The 18,545-nt window shown below is 37.9% G+C and overlaps 1 long non-coding RNA gene across 2 annotated transcripts; it reads left to right on the plus strand.

The window, feature by feature from the left end:
- Window positions 1-6,571: 6,571 nt before the first annotated feature.
- LOC5504818 lies at window positions 6,572-17,586 on the plus strand. 2 transcript variants are annotated; one of them, XR_004293911.2, is made up of 4 exons: window positions 6,572-6,846; window positions 12,989-13,018; window positions 16,181-16,316; window positions 17,347-17,586. It is a non-coding gene; the product is annotated as an uncharacterized LOC5504818 (long non-coding RNA). The 2 variants fall into 2 exon arrangements; XR_004293910.2 differs by lacking the exon at window positions 6,572-6,846 and adding an exon at window positions 11,815-12,021.
- The last annotated feature ends 959 nt before the right edge of the window (window positions 17,587-18,545 follow it).

Here is an 18,545-nt window from a genome sequence, read left to right on the forward strand (position 1 = left end):
TGCAGTTTTGCAGGCCACAATTGTGACATCTTCGCTCGTCCAGCTCTTATTTCGCGCTTGTCGCATCGCCGAAGGGAATAAGAGTGTGAGACGGCTGTATTTTGTGTCGACCGTCATGCTCTACGATCCAGAGCCTAGGTTTTCTTTAACAGGCGCGGAAACCTTTGCGGGAAAGTCCGCAACTACAGCCCGGTCTTCGTGGGTAACTGGTCGTTTGGCTAGTGCAATCCTTGTCAATCAACAGCTACTTATTGCCTACTGATTAGATATTTGTATATTTTTTATAGTCCCCGGGTGGTGAGTAACTGAGCTCATAGCGTGACATCACGCATTGCGTTACAAACGTCAGAACGACTGCATGGGAGAATAAGATTGAAGCTATTGGTATTTTAGAATTATTAGATACTTAAGCTTTATCTTCTAAGAAGCTTTTTTATTTCAAGATATTATCTTCTGTAGCAAACATAAGAACCCCTTGAATTTTACTCTTACCCTGTATTTCTGCTAAGTTTATCTCAGCACAGCCATCTCGCTCTTCCAATTTTGAAACTAATCAAGTGATACCCGCACGTAACTGCTAACATACTCCCTCGCCCTTTCATTCTATTGCAGTTTCCATATCAATCAATCTTGTTCTGAAAAGTCGTTTGTCTAGCTTACTCGGTCAACTACTTATTAGGACATTACATACCATATTTGGGAGTTCGCTACGATCCTTTTTTTTTCGCTTTTGTATCGCCCTTGAACTGCGTACGTCAAGAATTTCTACGTAAACTTGCAAATTCGCTCTTTTAAAAAATTGGCCCAGATCCTAACGTTTTAGAATATCACATGTATCCCGCGTTGTACTGGGTATCGATCCAGGCTCTTTTAATCCATTTAGAAACGCAGTGGCTATATGCCCGACAGTCTGGAAAGGTCCTCGATGGACTATGCCCGACAGTTTTCAATTTATTCAATTAACCCAGTAACCTGTCGACCTATTAAGTTCAAAGTATTCTATATTTGTTGCGAAAGGGCAAGAAAATCTAAATATTGAGCTTTTTTGTCGGTATTGAATGTTTTCCGTCCTCTATGTACACTATAACATCGTAATTCCAGTGACACTTAAGAATTTTCTACAACATGCTGCTTAATGTCGGTAGTTCCCCATTCACAAAAATATCACGGTAAATTGTCGACCTATTGAGTTCAAAGTATTGTATATTTGTTGAGAAACGGCAAGCGAATCTGAATTGAGCTATGTTGTCGGTATAAGACGTGTTTCCTTGATTGTATACACACTATAAAATCGTTATCCAAGTGGACTTTAAGGCGACTTTTACTACAGTACAAAAAGTTCGACACCTATCCACTTTTCGCTGATTGCACTGATTTGTAGATATAAATGCCCTACATTACCAAGGAAGGGTGAAAGTTCATATATACTGAAATATTTCAAGGTAGGGCGTGGTCTCTCCAAGACATGACGTCACCCTACCTAATCTAACATATCAATATTTGGGTGACCTTCAAACCCGCTCGGTCAATCTCTGGCAGGCCTGGGTCTAAGGGCTTTTCAAGATTAGTGAGATACAAATTTGACCAAGCTGTCAGGTTTTTTTGACAAATTCTTGCCGCGAGTCTCAAATTGACAGGAATCAGCATTTTTCACCATATTTTCTGTAGATCAGGGAGCGGGAAAACTTTAGCTTTTCTAAATATGGGCATCAATGACCATATAAGGCAATGCAAACGAAGGACACTATCCTTAAGGAATATGTTTGATATGTACCATTAATCCTGCCTACAGATCGCAAATTTCAATGAAACAAATCCATGGAACCTGAAGGTACTATTGTTTTTCAATTGCGAGGAGTTTTTGAACATTCACATGAGCGTTTATGAGAAAATGAAGGATGTTGATTTTAGAGGTTTATTGTATACAAATTTAACCCGTATTATTTAGACCACCACAACTTCGTCCAGGAAGGTAAATTCGACAACCGACTTGTCTAGTACTTTACCCTATATTCCAAGAATATGTGTTATCTAGGGCGACCAGAATATTATTTCATAGAATCCAAGAATTCTTTGTTAACAACAAAACAACAAGGTTGTTAAAGTCATGTTTAAGTACACTATGGTTTCCCTAGCGAAAACCGAAAATCCACATCTAACCCACGAGATCTCACTCCGTTCTCACGGCTCAAGTGTTATTCACGAGATGTGAGAATACATTTTAGTGCGTTCGCACAAGAAGGAAGCCACTTGCGTTACCTCACGCCCTTCCAAGCAATGAATTAGGTAACTATGGTGCTCTAGATGCTAAAAAGGAAGGTGCCAAAACAACCCTCGGCATCTATAATGCCCCTGCAAAAGACAGTAGCTAACTGACATGACGGAAAAACCTGGAAAACTTGCAATTCCAAATAGAGAGAAAAGACACAATTTCTTCAGTGGCTATAGGCTCCTTGTATTACGGACTGATTTTTAAAACACAAATAACGTGAGGCTGAAGTGCACATGACCAGATTTTGGCTTTTTAGGGTATTTTTTCCTTGATCATCATTGCCTTGTGTATCAACTCAGGGACGAAAAGCTCAAACTTCAATGACACTTTACAAAAAGTCGCATCAATTTAAAAAAAGTCGCACTTGATATTTTGTTTGCCATTAGTTACTAAGTACTCAGAGAAATTCTCCGCCTTATTCGATGTGAAATGGGCTTATTTGAAGCGTCATGTTTTCCCGTCATGTTTAGCTAACTGGTACGGGGGGTGGGGGGGGGGGGGGAGGGTTGGGTTGCCAGAGGGGTGTTTAGTTAGAAATGTTAGAGAATATAAGAGTTCCAGCAACCGATCAACTGGGGTTGGGCTAGGGTTAGGGATTTGTTTGTAGGATTAGGGTTGTATCGGTAGGGTATGGGTAGGCGGTGTTGGTGCATGGAGGACAGTGCTGAATAACGTATGCGCATGCGCGTGTTCTGGCGAAAACAAACAAAATCTCAGTGTTGAATCGTTCGAGTAAAGGTACGAAAGGCTGACTTCTGTCGCTGTTTTGACTTACTGTACAGCATTAAAACCATACTGTACAAAAGATGACAGATTTGTGTGATAATGAGGGAATTATAAAGAAAATTAAAGCCTTAGGTTTGGTCTAGTTTTCTTAGCATTCGCCAAAATGTGACAGTTCGCCGGTAAAAAGCCGCCATTTCAAAAGAAAAAGGCTGGTTTAACCGCGCGGTACTGGAACTAGTCTTGCGTTTTTCAGCACTGTCTGCAAGGAGTAGCTGCTGGGATTAGGATATGCGTGCTGGTAGGCTTTGGCTTGTATGCAGGTAGGTTCAGTTTTGTTGGTCTATGACCGGGTTATGGTTGGGTAGCTGATGGCTATAGGTTAGAGTGGCGGAAGATTTAAGGCCGGTTGGTGTTGGGTTTGGATCGGTGTAGGGTATAGTTTGAATGGACGGTTTAGGGTTAGATGGTAGTGGGGTTAGGGTTTGGTGGTGGTAGCTTTAGGTTTAGGTGGTGGTACGGCTCTATGGTTGGGTAATGATAGGCTAATGGGGCGGCTGATGGTAGGTTTGGTTGGGTGATATTTGGTGATATCAGGTTTAGGGTTGGGTGGGGTTAGGGTTTTGGATGGGTTAAGGGTTTGGTGATATCAGGTTTAGGGTTGGGTGGGGTTAGGGTTTTGGATGGGTTAAGGGTTGGGTGATATCAGGTTTAGGGTTGGGTGGGGTTAGGGTTTTAGATGGGTTAAGGGTTTGTTGATATCAGGTTTAGGGTTGGGTGGGGTTAGGGTTTTGGATGGGTTAAGGGTTTGTTGATATCAGGTTTAGGTTTGGGTGGGGTTAGGGTTTTGGATGGGTTAAGGGTTTGGTGATATCAGGTTTAGGGTTGGGTGGGGTTTGGGTTGGTGTTGGTTGGTGATAGGGCTTGGGTTGGATAGTGTAGGATTAGGTTTGGATGGTGGTAGGACTACATCAAGCCGTTCTATTTCGTTTTGGTATTCAAGCGGTCTATTTCTTTTTAGGGAGTGTTCATTATTTATGGCCGGGGGGGGGGGGGGGCTAAAAACGTTTTGGGAACGTCGATGGGGGGTTCATAAAAGTTTCATTGTTGTTGACGGGGGCGTGGCGGGGGGAGGTATTTTTTATTATTGAAATGAGTAATCAAAATGCAAGAAAAGCTGTTCCTAGCGTTGCCAATAACATATTTAGGCTACATTTACTGCTGTTGAGCCGTGAACGCTTTCACACAAATGACAAATTCAACAATATTTACTAGGTATTAGTTCATGTAAGCTTGACCTATAGGATCAATAAATAAAAACAACTGAAATGTATGCATTTGTAAAATATACTAGGAATCTAGTACGTGCAATTGCAAAAGGTGCTCTTTCAACTCCCAGACGCATCCATATGACAGAGCGCCTTAAGTACACCCATGCTTAGCTTGATCTTTCGATTCTTTCGGGGGGGGGGGGGGGGGGGGTCAACAAAGTCTTGATTTTGACAAATGGGGGGTTGACAGACAACTCATGTGGAGTGGCGCTGCATACCGACTCCCCCCTCAAGGCCATAAATAAATAACACTCCCTTAGGACGCTCTGTTTTTATTTAAAATTGCGCTTATAAACAGAATTATAAGAAAAAAGTGCAAATTGGTTTTCGGAAAACGGCGGCAATACTTTTTCGGGAAAAATCATTAAAAAGTATCTTCTAAAGACACAACCATTTCTATCTACCTAATCGATTGTTGAGTTCTATCGGCAACTTTTTAGGGAAACGACTTGCTTTCGTAGTGATTTCCGAATTGTTCTAATTTGTTTTCCCTCAAGGGTACACCAATTTTCTTTCTCTCCGCCCTCTATAGAAAGTGCGTAAAATTGAACACGACGTGTGCCTTGATTGCTTCGACACTTTATCACAAAGTCTCCGGTGAGACGCCGCACGACTGGATTTTCAAAATAATCAATTGTCAATCTAGTTATTTCGAGTTAAAGGCTAATTAATACATTAGTAGCGCTCGGAGATTGGCGATTACATTATTTTACAAGCAGACCTTTCAATATCGTTTGAGATATAGAATAGAACACAGTCGAATGAAAACAAGCTAATCTATTAATCCTCTTTCTAAAAGCCAGAAGCCAGATTCGTGCCTGAAGGACTGATTTTAACATATCTGACGCTGTCTTCTACAAAAGAAGGATAGTAAATAGTGAATAAAGAGATCTTATTTGCGGAGCTTTGGGCTAAATTGAGTAATCCTTGTTCGCTCTTTGGCCGAAGAATGAGAATATAACTGAATTAGATACCATTATATGATAATTAATTACACGCCAAGATTCATTTTTTTGGCAAAAGGGTAAAACCTCTAGAAGGGCGGATAAGTTAGACGGATTCCTCTTTCGTCCTGCTTCAATTTTTTGGTATGTTTGACATATTTTAATGTTTAAATATCCTGTTGGAAAAAAAATACTTAACTTTAGACCTCTTCTAAGCGTGGGGTTTGGAGTTAAATGGTTTACGGTGTTTCGTCTAGAAAACAGAAAAAAATCGTCCATCTGCGGTTTGTTGTTCGAATGTCATTTGGCCTGATAACCTGGCTGTTTTTATCTTTATTTTTGTTTTCCGCATTTGTGAGTAAAGATGACGAGGTTTTGCAAACCTCTTTACTCTTAATGTGCTTGACAAAGTTAAAATCCTTCCACTTAATGTATTTGGTCGAATCTAAAAGCCCTGTATTTTCATTATCATAAGGGGTTGTTAGCAGGTCTAAATTCATTGAAAGTCCAAATACAAGTAACACGTCAGGACAATTCCTCCGTATTTGATATGATGTCGCTTCTATTGCAAGGGCTAACCACTACCTGAGTTGATAAGGGAAAAAAGACCGCTAGAACGGCTTCTCCAATTGGAAGCAAGAGAAACTCAGCCCTCCTGAATCGCCATTTCTGAAAGAGCTTACAAAATTGATTGTGATAAATACCCAAGATTATTGAAAACCACAATTGATAGAGCAATAGCCGGGCCTTTTATAACCTCCATGAATAAGTAGAGACTTAAATACGAATAGAAGTTGCTCCGTCCGTATCTGAATTCTGAGGGTGTCAACGGTCTAGTATAACTAACAAGCGCGCTGGCTTGGTATTAAACTTCTAAATAACATGCTTCAATGTTTGAAGGAGTAAATCACGGATGGTGTTAATAGCACTGCGCGCAATGGAGGTAGTTGGATGTTAATGACCAAATGCGTTATCTATGACCACTATCAGAAAGGTTGTAAAAATCACTTCACCCCAAATCAATTATTTATTAAACTTAAAACTCAAGACGAAACTTCCTTACAGCAAGTTGGAAAAAAAAATCAGGGCTTTCTTTCTCGTGTAGTAGTATTCTTTATGTAGGCAAACATCGCGCGCAAGTTTCAAACACGAGATCCCACTTCTGACACCAGATGAAGACGGTTTATTCGTGTGTTTGTCATCGCATCTAGATAACGCGGGGGTGCTGCTTAATGGTTATCACATATGCGGTCGATAAGTCAGTCGTGATATAATAGTCCCTTATTGCCCTGGTAGCATAATAACTGACACTGATAATCGCGTCGGTCAAAGCATCGAAAGGGAAGGGTATAAAACGAAGCTGCGTTGGCGCAACATCCAAACAGTGCACACAAGCAAACAAGAAGGTCAGACCCTCTGCTAACAGAGCTACAAAAAAAACACAAGAGAAAAATGACGACCATTCGATGCGTGCTTTTCGCTGTATTACTGTTTGCTTATTGCGCTTTGTTGATAAAAGCGCGCTCGATTGATGCTGAGGCCGAGAAGACCTGGCAAGAGGAGGAGACAAAAACAGGTTAGTGACTTTCAAAATTTTGTAAACTCACCTTTGGCTTAATAGTGAATAAGCAGATAATATGGGCATATTCTCTTAGCAAAAATCATACTCATATTAACTGTAACTTTTGCTCGAGCTCGGAAATGCTATTGATAAGGTATTAGTGCTTCTTGGCGAATAAGACCAAATTCTTATATGTTTGTTAAGTTAAATCGAAGTTGGCAAAAAGGGAATAGAGAGAACAGCAGCTAAAGGAGAGATTTTATTTACCAAATAAGACTAACAAACGCAAAATAAGAAATTAAGATAAGGGGGAAAATTTTTAAAAGAACCAGAGAATTCCTAACTTGTTTTGTTTTATGTCTTAAGTAAATTATGTACGGCTTAATAGACTCCGCTCAGCAGTTTTACATTCTGACACTCCGGTTAGCGTGTTAAAAGCCTCAGAGAGGGATAAGAGGTCCTGTGTTGCCGTAATGCTAGATTATGGAAGAAATGGCGAGAAAGTAAGCCGATTGGGGTAATTTCGCCCTTCAAACTCTTCACCTCCGCGACCATAAATTTCACTAATATTTCATGCAAATAGCAAATAGCGGAAAGAATTTATGAACCGTATTATATTCTGCGGTGTATTCCACTTCATGTAATGGATTTTATCCTCATTAGTAATAAAAAAAGATCTGTAAACTTCATATTTACTGTACAATTTTTAAGAAACTGTAATTTTGACCTAAGGGATAACAAATGATACACTATCCATTTTTCCCGACCTGGTCGGAATGTTTAATAAATCCCTTTTTTTTTTAAATTATCAGAGGTTTGGGCCGACTAAAGGCCCTTAGCCCCCCCCCCCCCCCCTCTTCCCTCCAAGAAGTGGGGGACAAGATCGTCAAATATCGTACTTTCCCATATCTTATCTGCGAACCCCCCTCCAGGAAATCTTGGCTATGCACCTAGATCACACTACTGACCGTGTTTAGAATACACAGAGTCATGCTTAACCTATCTTTCCTTTGGTGAAATGAATTATCTCGGTATCGGAAGGATCGATGGCATAATAACATGGAAGTGCTTCCAAAACGTCCAGTAGTGTATTACCTAGCTTATGAATGACCCAAATGAAAACCGAATACTTGAAGATATGATGGTTTGATAACCCTGGCGGAAAGAAAAGAAATAAAGGAGAGCTGAAAAATCAAATGAGTCACCACAAAATAAGTGCTTTTGTATTACCAGCTAGTGCTTTTCATTGAGCAATTAGATTTAAAGGATATAGTTAAAAAGTATTTTTATCCAAAATTTGAATGTATAAAATTGAAGAGAGAGGCGACTATATGCAATAGTGACTAAAATGTGAAAAATGGTTTAAACTAGAATGCAAACCAGACAGAAGTCCAATTACATGTTCAGTGACGTGAATCTAATATTAATTTGACTGTTTATTAAAATGCCTAAGAACATAATCCCTCAAAAGAGGATAATCCGACTCTTATTATCAGAAATACAATCTTGCATATCTTTCAACTTCCATTCCCCTTTTCAATAACCTGGGTGTGGTGGATTAATAGGGAAAGGCATAAGATATGGCATGCTCTCTTGGGCTCGCCTTTAATAGCCTTCTGTGGTACGCTTAAAAGCAGTAAACGATTTACGGATCTAAACGACCATCGATTATTTATATTCTTATAGCATTTAGTTTCAACTTCTTACTCAAAGGATTACATATTCGAAAATAATCACGGAACAGTATATCGTGTCCGAGTGCTGGGAACTCTGCTCCGGGGGAGGAGGCGAGGGATGCTAACAGATATTTGCTGTGGTCTAGAAAGAGGTAACTTTCATATTTATCAGTTGCAATCTTTTCCCTTTTATATAGCATATCATATAAAAAAAAATTCACAAAAAGTAAGCTTTCAGATTTCAAAACACAGGAACAGTTTGAATTTCTTTGAAATCCAAAATTTTGACAGAAGTCTTTTTGATGGTCTTCACATTTGTGGCCGCGCCAAAAGAGCCTGGATATCAATGACGTAGATTGAGGGGTGGTTTACAATAGCGCTAGATATATCACTCCCTTCGCTTTTATTAGGGAGAAGCGTTTTCTCATTAACCATCCTATTCATTTTGCCAACCTGTCTATGTCATCCTTTATCATCTTCTACCTCCAGAAAGGTTTCCACTCGTCTCTGTGCAATTCCAGATAAAACGACAATAAATAACAACTCACCGACCAAAGGATCTCATCTACCATAAAAAAAAAAAAAAAAAAAAAACTAGTATATAGATTTAGACACTGCCTAAAGCGGAGTCAGCATTTTATCCTCCAAATTAACAAATGTAGAATAGAAGGTTTCTGACAGTCTCTTACTCAAAGAACGAAGGAGAGGGGGCAGGGGCTACTTCAACCCCCTCAACGGGCTACTCCCAGAACTACAGATGCATCATCCCAGCCTATCATTTTTAGTGCTCTACAATAGCTGTCCATACAGAGGTGAAATAAACATGCTTTATTTGTAGAGGGAAACAGCATGTTAAAGCATATTTCTTTCTCTCTTGTTTCCTGACTGATATGCCTGGAAAAATAAAGATAGCATTAATATGTGTTTGAATTGTCATTATAAGGGGATTCGCATTAATGTCAAGGAATGAAGTTTGAATGATGGTTTTACACACCTTACCTCAGTTTAGCACTTCGTTTCGTTTTATTCCTTTGTACGCCCCCTTCTTCGTGGTTAGACAATGTCGATATTCTTGAATCTTTTAAAGAATAAAAGGGTTTCAATACCCCATCGATTTCCGAATAATTAGCAGAGTCCAACGATAAAGATATTTTATTTTCGTGCTCTGCTGAAAAAGTCTCCAAATCTAAAAAAATGTTATTTTGCTTTATTAATCATTATAGATCATAACAATTTACGATGAAAATAATTTTTCGTCAAGTATCAGCTCGTTTTTTAAAAGTATTTTGTGTGAGAATATTTAACACAAATTACACTCTCGAAGTTTACCTCGAAAGCTGTCACATTCTCTTTTTTATTTATTTCAATATTTTATCTCATTATATTAAATGTCAGATTTTCTATTTTTCTTGTTAGATGGTTGAAAACTGTTGAAATTTGCGCATGTGTTTGCCTCAATTTGCGTTGCACCATGGCAATACGGGCTCAAGTTTTAATCTTGACAGCTCTCGAATCCATCAAAATATTATAGAATAACGAAGTATACATCTTTGTGGCCTGTGAAAAAGTTATGGTAGTTTTCAAAGCAAAGATGATGCAATTTTTCATTCTCCCAGGTGTTTATCACATTTCATCATTCTCATTTGATTTCTATGAGTCGATTAATTTCCGACCAAGCGATGTTTCAAAGGGTGTTGAACTGTTTGAGACTATTCATATATTTTATTCGTTTTCTTTCACTGCACAGCAGGATGCACGCAACGCATAAGTATTTTATGTAGTCGACGCGACGTGTACAAGAATTTCAAAACAGCGGGAGAATCTTTCAGAAAAAAACCGCCATCATATCAGTTATTCAGAATTACGTGACTTGAATATGAAATAAAGAAAAAAAATCTTATCCTCAAGATTTATTCACCCGCATTATTTGTTCTTTTTCGGCGATATCTTTCTTCATTTCTCGAGTTGTATTAGAAAGTATTTATTTCATATCCACAGCATGTTTCTAGTCAAAAGCGCGCGTTACTTATCTAGCAGTCAGTTCCCCGACAAGGAATCCAAACAAAACGTTGATAACGCAGCGCAAAGAAAGAAAGCAATAGGTTTAGAGTCTAGCAATTGTCAATTTCTGCTATTCGTTGTAATAAATCATAGTGCCAACAAACAAAAACGCGTCGGCGGTACAATAGGTCAGCGGGGGTTGGAGAAGTGAACAGCGTTCTGGCTATGTAAAGTAAATCCCCACAATTCCTCTAGAATATAAATCGCTTTATATTTCTTAGCGAAGTGAAAAGCTTTTATATAAATTCTGATTATCTCGAGATAAGAAGCTACTGAAACTTTCCGCGCACTTCAGTGTTATCAGAGCATTTGGAGATTGAGTTCTCAATTCGAATTTTATTTGTGGTAGAAATTCTGACGCTGACATAGGATGGGATGTCTGAAAACTTTCCCATATTGGCAGATGGGCAGATTCCCAAATGGTTTTTGGCGACCCGAAATTGCCCTCAACGATAGTAAGATTAATCCACAGTTGGTCAACCGTTCAATTTTGGTCCATTTTAATGACTTCTTCCGCCAATTTTTTAACATAATTTTTCATACAATTCAAGTGGATTGTTCACCTCAACAACTCTTTTTCGTATGTTCTTACCCTCGGTTCGATCTAATTCCAATTTGCCTTTCCTAATTAAAACGTACAAAATAGAGTAATAAAACTACATATCTATTACACTTTATTTTATTTTTCAGCAAACATCGTATATATACAATTGGCATGTGTTGACGCTGTCGTTATTGCATGGTCATTTGACGGGTTCTTTTATCAGCAAACATTAAGGGTATTACGGTAAATCGAAACTCATATAGCAAATATTAATACTCAACAAACTCGTCATGTATATCGTCAGTGTATGAAATGCAGCCTTTATTAAAAAAATAATAACACATTCCCATATCAATAACCTTTACCGAGATTAGCTATTCTTTATTTCAGTGTAGGTGGATTCTCAAGAACACTTGTTTCAAAATTAAAAACAGTTTGACATGAAATAGAAATTTGCCGAATCGGCATTTCCGATCCGGGGCAAGTGAAACGGCGGTTATTTTTCTGAACATTAGTGATTACTTTAAGCTGTAATGAAAATAATAACAATAACGGATAGATTCTGAGGTATTGCTAGCTCTTCTAATTGTTAGATCGATGGGGGCCTTGATAATTATTACATACAAACTGCATTTTGAGTGACACACCTACACACATTCTGATTGGTCGAGAACTCGACCAACTGGGTTCATAAGCTCGCGCGGACTCATCCGTCTCTACATTCGCGAGTCACAGCTGTGAGGAGAGCCACCTTTTAGCCAAAACACAGTCAACTCTAACTCGCCATGGACGTCAAATTGGTTGCAATCCTTTTCGCATGCACGTTGTTCTCGCTCTCGTTCGCTAATGGATATAGACTAGAAAGCTTGAGAAATCTGCCAAATGACGCTTTGGAGGAGGAGAGTGAGGGTAAAAAATTTTTTATCGCTTTTTATCTCATTGTGATATTAATCTTGTTACGCTCTACGGATCGAATACAAAGTATATAGCTTTCATAATTTAGAAATTAAGTGAAAAAATTTCTGGTATTGTTAGAAGCGGGACATATAGTTAGTGTTTCCCAATTCTTTATTGGTGAGTTTTAAGTTTAGTTATGAAGAGATTCAACCATGAAACATAAACATTCATCAAGAGTCTCTAAAATATAGATACACGAGTTCAAACGCTCAGCTCAATACTAAAACTAAACTAAAATTTAAACTAAAATTATATCATTGAAAAAACGACAAACATTTTATGAAAAGAGAAAATTTTCTCTTAAAAGTGACTGTGCAGTTGTTGAATTTCGCATTGTTTTTGGTTGAGGTGTGTTTGGTTTCTCACGAGTAACCGTTCGCAATTTGCACCCGCTGAGAGCCAAAAAGATTTTCAAGTTATCGTTTCCTTGTTTCCTGTCGCCCAGTGAGAGGGGAATTGCAAAATGTAAACAAAACACAGATGACACCAGCAAAGGAATTTATAGAATATCGAGCGTTGAGAGAAAGCACCACAAAAAAGAGGGAAATGGAATGATTGGAAATAAGAAAGTGGAAACAAAAAAAGGACAGTGTAGACACAACAAGCGAATAGAGAAAGTCATTATGTATCTTTACCTCAGATTAGTTTTAAAGCTCAATAAACATGACTGTTTCCAATTCTATAAAACGATTGATTAATAAAATTCTAATGTGGATAATTACCAATACCAAAGAAGCCGAAAAATTGATTGAAAAATGACAATGACAATTTTAATAGACCTGCCCTGGTTGGAACGTTACAAATATATTATCAATGGCGGCGCGCTTTATATTTTTTTAAGCGCGCAAGTGAATAACAACAATTCATAAATTTATTTTTTTTCTGGCATTTGTCACTGATTACTGTCTATTTATTACAGTTGCAGAAAAAAGCCCACTGAAGAAGCGAGGTAAGTTCAACGCCTCTTTTTCTTAATTACAATATAATGGAATTGACGAGAGAGGAGGTCGTTCATAGAACTTGATTAATGCGCTAACACCTAGAAGTATGGAGACGCAAAAATCCCATTTCTAACATAATTCATTAATAGTAGCATTCTAGTAGCTATATTGATAAACGACATGGGCGAAGGTATAACATAACTTGACCCTAGAACCTTTATTTTAAGCGCTTTCCATGGAGATAACTATTTTCTCGGTCTTCTGTTTGTTTTCGTCCTTTGCCTTTTGAATGTGTTTTCAAGTATTTTGGGTGGATGCCTTTTGTCACCAACAAAAATCGAGGTATGAAGGGGAGAGGAAAGGGGAGGGGGATGCTCTCTATTGCGAATAAGATAGCGACTTAACTCCCTTTAACCTGCTAGCGGATTTAAAAATGGAGGCGTTTATTTGAGTAGTGTTATTTTATTTTTTGTTGGTTATGGTATTTCAGAAGATGTAATATACAGATATATAACAAAATGTCGTCTTTCCCCAGTAAATTAAAATGACACCCCCTCCTCCCCAATGGAAACTTTTTCACTACGGTTATGCTAGATTAGAGGAGCTCAATGTGGCGAAGCATTGATGAGAACGGCAAATATAACCCACATTTTTGTAATTTCGATCACAGTAATTCCCCATCCTTTTCTAATTCCACTATTTGTAGGATAATGGATGTGTTTAATTGCGTTTGATTATTGTTGCTCCAAAATGTTCGCACCTATTTTAAATTGATGCAAAATCTCAAGATAATATAATTCATATTTATTTTGTTCATTTATATGGCTCAACGGTCACTTAGGTATTTCCATAATTTCACAAACATACAAATAGCGTAGATGTAGAAACCTTCCCTTTAGGGCATACATATGAAGGATGAAAACATGTATAAAAGAAAACAAACAATACAAGAACACCAATGCATGGATTCACTCGTCTTTCAATGATACCTTTCTCTCAAGACAAATGTTTGCAACGTGATAATTCATACCGACCATTCAAAAACTGCTTGAAATTCGCAGATTGGCCGAAGAGTCAGTCATAGGTACAGTCATAGGTATCATATGAAAAAAGCATAGTATTTGAAGATTCCTTAGTAAGAAATGACCCACTTTTTGGCCGCTGAAGGGGAGGGGGGGTGCGCGCGCACCCTGCGTACCCCCCTGTGTACGCGCCTGAGAATATCTAAAGAACAAATGGTGTATCTCGAGTCTAAAAAAGTAGATCCTCACCAATATAGTTGTATTTCGTATGAAGGGAGTGGCATCATTAAATGTTTTTGGTCATGACGTCTTTTTTCTCTTTTCAATGTCTTTTGCACGTCGATTCTAACGATGTTGGCAGTTGATCCTAATCAAACACACTAAGACTAATAGTCTATTACTCCTTGTCTGATAGCCTAAAATAGTATTGTCTTCAGAATGTTTGGAAAGTTGGACTTGATAAATTGCTTGACTTTAGGTGGCATCTTTATGTGCTACAAGATTATTATCGTTTATCTTCTAACTGAATGATCATTCTTTTCTTTTCGTTGCACAATATTGATTTTAGAATTTGAAAATTCTTTGCACTTCCTTATATTTACATAAGTAATTCAAACACCAGGAAACGATCTCAATAATTACGCTCCAGAAAGGACATTGATTGTCTTAAAGCAAAGGCGGAAATCAAATAGTCGCTCATCGAATCCAAAACCTCCGATGATGATATCTTTAGGAACGAACAATGATTATTTTTTATCAATCTGACGATTTTTTTAAACTTTTGCTAAAAACAGACCTATCCTAGACAAAACGCACAATCAATTTAAAAAAAAAATGTTTGAAAAGTAAATAAATGAAATTAATTTATATCAACACTTTAAAATCTAGAAAGACCTGTAAGCCATGTAACCAGTTCCCACCAAGAAACCGAAAAAAAAGTCACGAAATTATGTTTTATCAAGTGATGTCTTGAATGACGGCGTGGTTGGCCGGGGCAATTATAAAAATAATACATCACATGGTAATCACTAATCCTCAATTAGATATTCACGATATCTTTCGTATTGTTCGTAACATCATTTAATTTGGAATGTCTTTAGTCGCTAAAGGACCGACCATTATATACTGACAAAAAAGTTACAGATTTCAGGTCTGATAAATCTTTTTCGCGGCAAAGTTGGCTTTTTTGATTTCTTGTGGAATATCCCTGTGTATTCTAGCTAAGGATTGCTTGTTTGGAATTTGGCTTTCGAATTTTTTATCGGTATTTCTGCCACCGGTAAAGGGGGAAGATGTCTTTAAAACTAAAAATTCATACCCGTTTTTTTTTTAACTTGCAATTTAAATTATTTTGTGCTTTAAAATATTTAAATCTAAAGGCTGAAAAAAAGTTTACGAAGCATTGTCACCCTTACCGTATATTTCTCCAACATTTGCAAACTCTTTGTTGTTTTTGTCAATCTTCGTCGTGCGTTTTGAAAGTCAAGCAATTCTCGGGCTGTCTTATTTAAGGTAAACTATACCAAAATTAATTGATTGTATTTTCAGACATTTTAGTGGAGCCGAGAGCTAATTAGCCCAATTAAATTATAAATACTATAAATTGATTTAAAAGTTTGACTTTCTATTCTTAACTAAGATAAATAATTAAGATAATTAATTTGACAAATCTCAAACAGTTCCATCCATTCGATTATGTGGTCACGTGTTATGGTCACGTGATAAAAACACATCGGCATGCCGGCTTTGCATAAATTGGACCGCCTTCGCATTCTATTCAGATGTGAACAAACCATATTTGGTAATAATGTGGAGCCATCACAATCGAGGGATACTCATAGTTGTTTATTTATTCAATTCACTTTTTTTCTATCACTGCAGCGAGCAAAAAAGCCATATCATAACTTCGGAGCATAAGCTCGCCTTCCTCGCAGGCGTTTTTAGACAGCGTCGCTCGCTAAGTCACCGGCCTCAAAACGCCTGCGAGGAAGGCTCACCATAAGCCAAGTCCAGGGTTTTATTCCAAGCGTTAAAATATTCACTATTATTTGTTCACGTACAAAATATGGTACACACAAAGATTCGTTTGTCACACGTCGGCGTCTCTTTTATTGACCACGTGCGTTCGGTCTGTACCTCCTTTCTCAGGTTGCTCTGATGCGTTTCCTGTTGTTTGCCGGTCCCCAAGCGTGAAAGCTGCTTGTTATAACCCTAACCATAGGAGCCACGCCTTCATAACCGACGTCTGCAAGCACACGTGCCATCTTTGTTAAATACGGGAAATGTAAGTAAGACATATCAAGATATAACTGTTGATCGTAAACTATACTTTTACAGGGCCACTTGTACACCCTTTCAACCACCCCACCCCTTATATCATGCACATGCGGCAAGAAGTGGATAAGCGCCAGTAGACAAAGCAATAAAATGCCATGAAATTTTCCAATTCTCAATATATAAGCATACAAGGAGTTCCTCTGACCAAAAGCTAAAATTCCAAATTTTAAAGAAATTTAGAAAATATGAAATTTAGATATTAGCGAGCAAAGTTGGCTTAATTTCTGATCAGAGCCCGACTTCTCCCTAAAAACAAGGAGAATTCATACTTTGAACATTAAAAAATTGCACCTCAAGCCTTTTCTCGAAGACGAATCCATTAGAAAAAAAAAAAAACTTTTTTGATATGTTGGTTTACATAACATAAGGAACCTCTATGCGAAAATTCAATCTTACCGAAGTTAACCAGACCTTATTTTGGGAAAACTTGCCATTTTTTGGATCTGTCGCGCCAGTATGATAATGAAACAACGATGGAGTAAATACAAAACAGTGGCGCCAGAACAGTAAACGAAGAGGTCTTGGTCATGCGACTGCTAACCACAAGTAAACAATTTTATCATAGCCAAATCAATACTATGGCAGACAATCCGTGTTTATACTGTCAAGTAATGTTAATGAATAGTGCATGCTACATTGTGATTGGCGTTATAAACAAAAGCAGCATATATATTTTTTTATATTCAAATTTCTGATACTGGAGAAGTGCTTTATTTACATGTTCAGCGCATTCTTACAATTGAAAAAATATTATCAATGTACAATACAAAGCGCAGATCCGGGAGTTCCAAAAAGGAAAGGAGGGGGCGACAAGGGTTTCAAGAAAGGTGGGGCCGACCCATTGTTTTTCCGTGAATTTTCTTTTTATTTCTTGTTATTTCTATTTCTAAGCCAAATATCTGAAAATAGGGGCCCAACTTAGATCCGCCCCTTATACTTTATTTCAATAGTAGCTAACACTTTATTTTCTCCTTTAGGACTGCGATGGAGATAAAGATGACGAGAAACAAGAATACATAATCAAATAAAATGAGCCCAGAACGTTGTACAAAAACCTCCCCTCCCTTATGTATTCAGTGTAGTATAGCATAGTGTATTACAATCTCCAGTGTAGTGCTCCCTTCGCTCCTCTATATACCATAAGATTGTACAGGTGTGAACATATAATAAAGATGTGTCAGATGAATCAGTCGAATAAAGACTGGGAAAAATACCTATTCAATGTGTCCACAATGTTTTAAAAGGCATATAAAGGGGGGATCTATAAAAGAATACCCCTAGCCATTCCCAGGCGCGTACACAAGGGTACACTACCCCTTGCAGGCCAAAAAGTGGGTCATTTCTTATCAAGGAATCTTGTATTTTCCATATAAATTCCAAGACTGCGCACCCCCTTTCAGTCAATACTGGAAACACGCTCTTTCCGACACGATATTTTTATCCTAGAGCAATAATCGAATCCTCGATAACTCGAACATCCTGTACTCTCCCGTGCTCCGTACGTATTTTGGTCCATGCATTTTATTCTATAGGGACGGATACATAATCTCTTGAAAGACGAGTACAGTAGAGCATCGATATACGAAGACTTTATGACATTGAACAACAGACATTGCTCAGCTCAATTCAAAATGCCAATAGAAAAGACCAAGCTCCAAAGAACAAATTGCGTACGCTCAGAAAATTTAAACTGTCACACAATTTAGAAGATTATCTAACGGACGTAAAAAATATAGACCATAGGATTGCCCTTACTAAATTCAGGCTAAGCAATAACAAGGTAACAATTGAAACTGGAAGGTACGAAAAGCCATTTAAAGAACCTAACGAAAGAAAGTGCTTAGTATGCCAGACAGGTAAAGTGGAGGATGAAGAGCATTTTCTTTTAGAATGTCCGGCCTATAAAAATGATCGGGATGATTTACTGGAATTCCTTAAAACGCATGCAGGTGTCAATGTTAGACCCCATGCCAACAAAGAAAATAGTTTCGTCAGAATTATGGGATTGAGCCGGAATGAAAACGTGAATCGGCGCTTAGCGAAACATATTTTTGAATGAAAGGAGGCAATAAATGTGAAGCTTCATGACAACGTACATTGACGTCACCTAATCCTCCTAAACAACAAGAATAAAACAAATGCAAAAGGCAAAGTAAGAGAAACACATCAACACCAT

This window comes from Nematostella vectensis, chromosome 4 (genome assembly GCF_932526225.1).
Source record: "Nematostella vectensis chromosome 4, jaNemVect1.1, whole genome shotgun sequence".
Lineage (NCBI taxonomy): Eukaryota > Metazoa > Cnidaria > Anthozoa > Actiniaria > Edwardsiidae > Nematostella > Nematostella vectensis.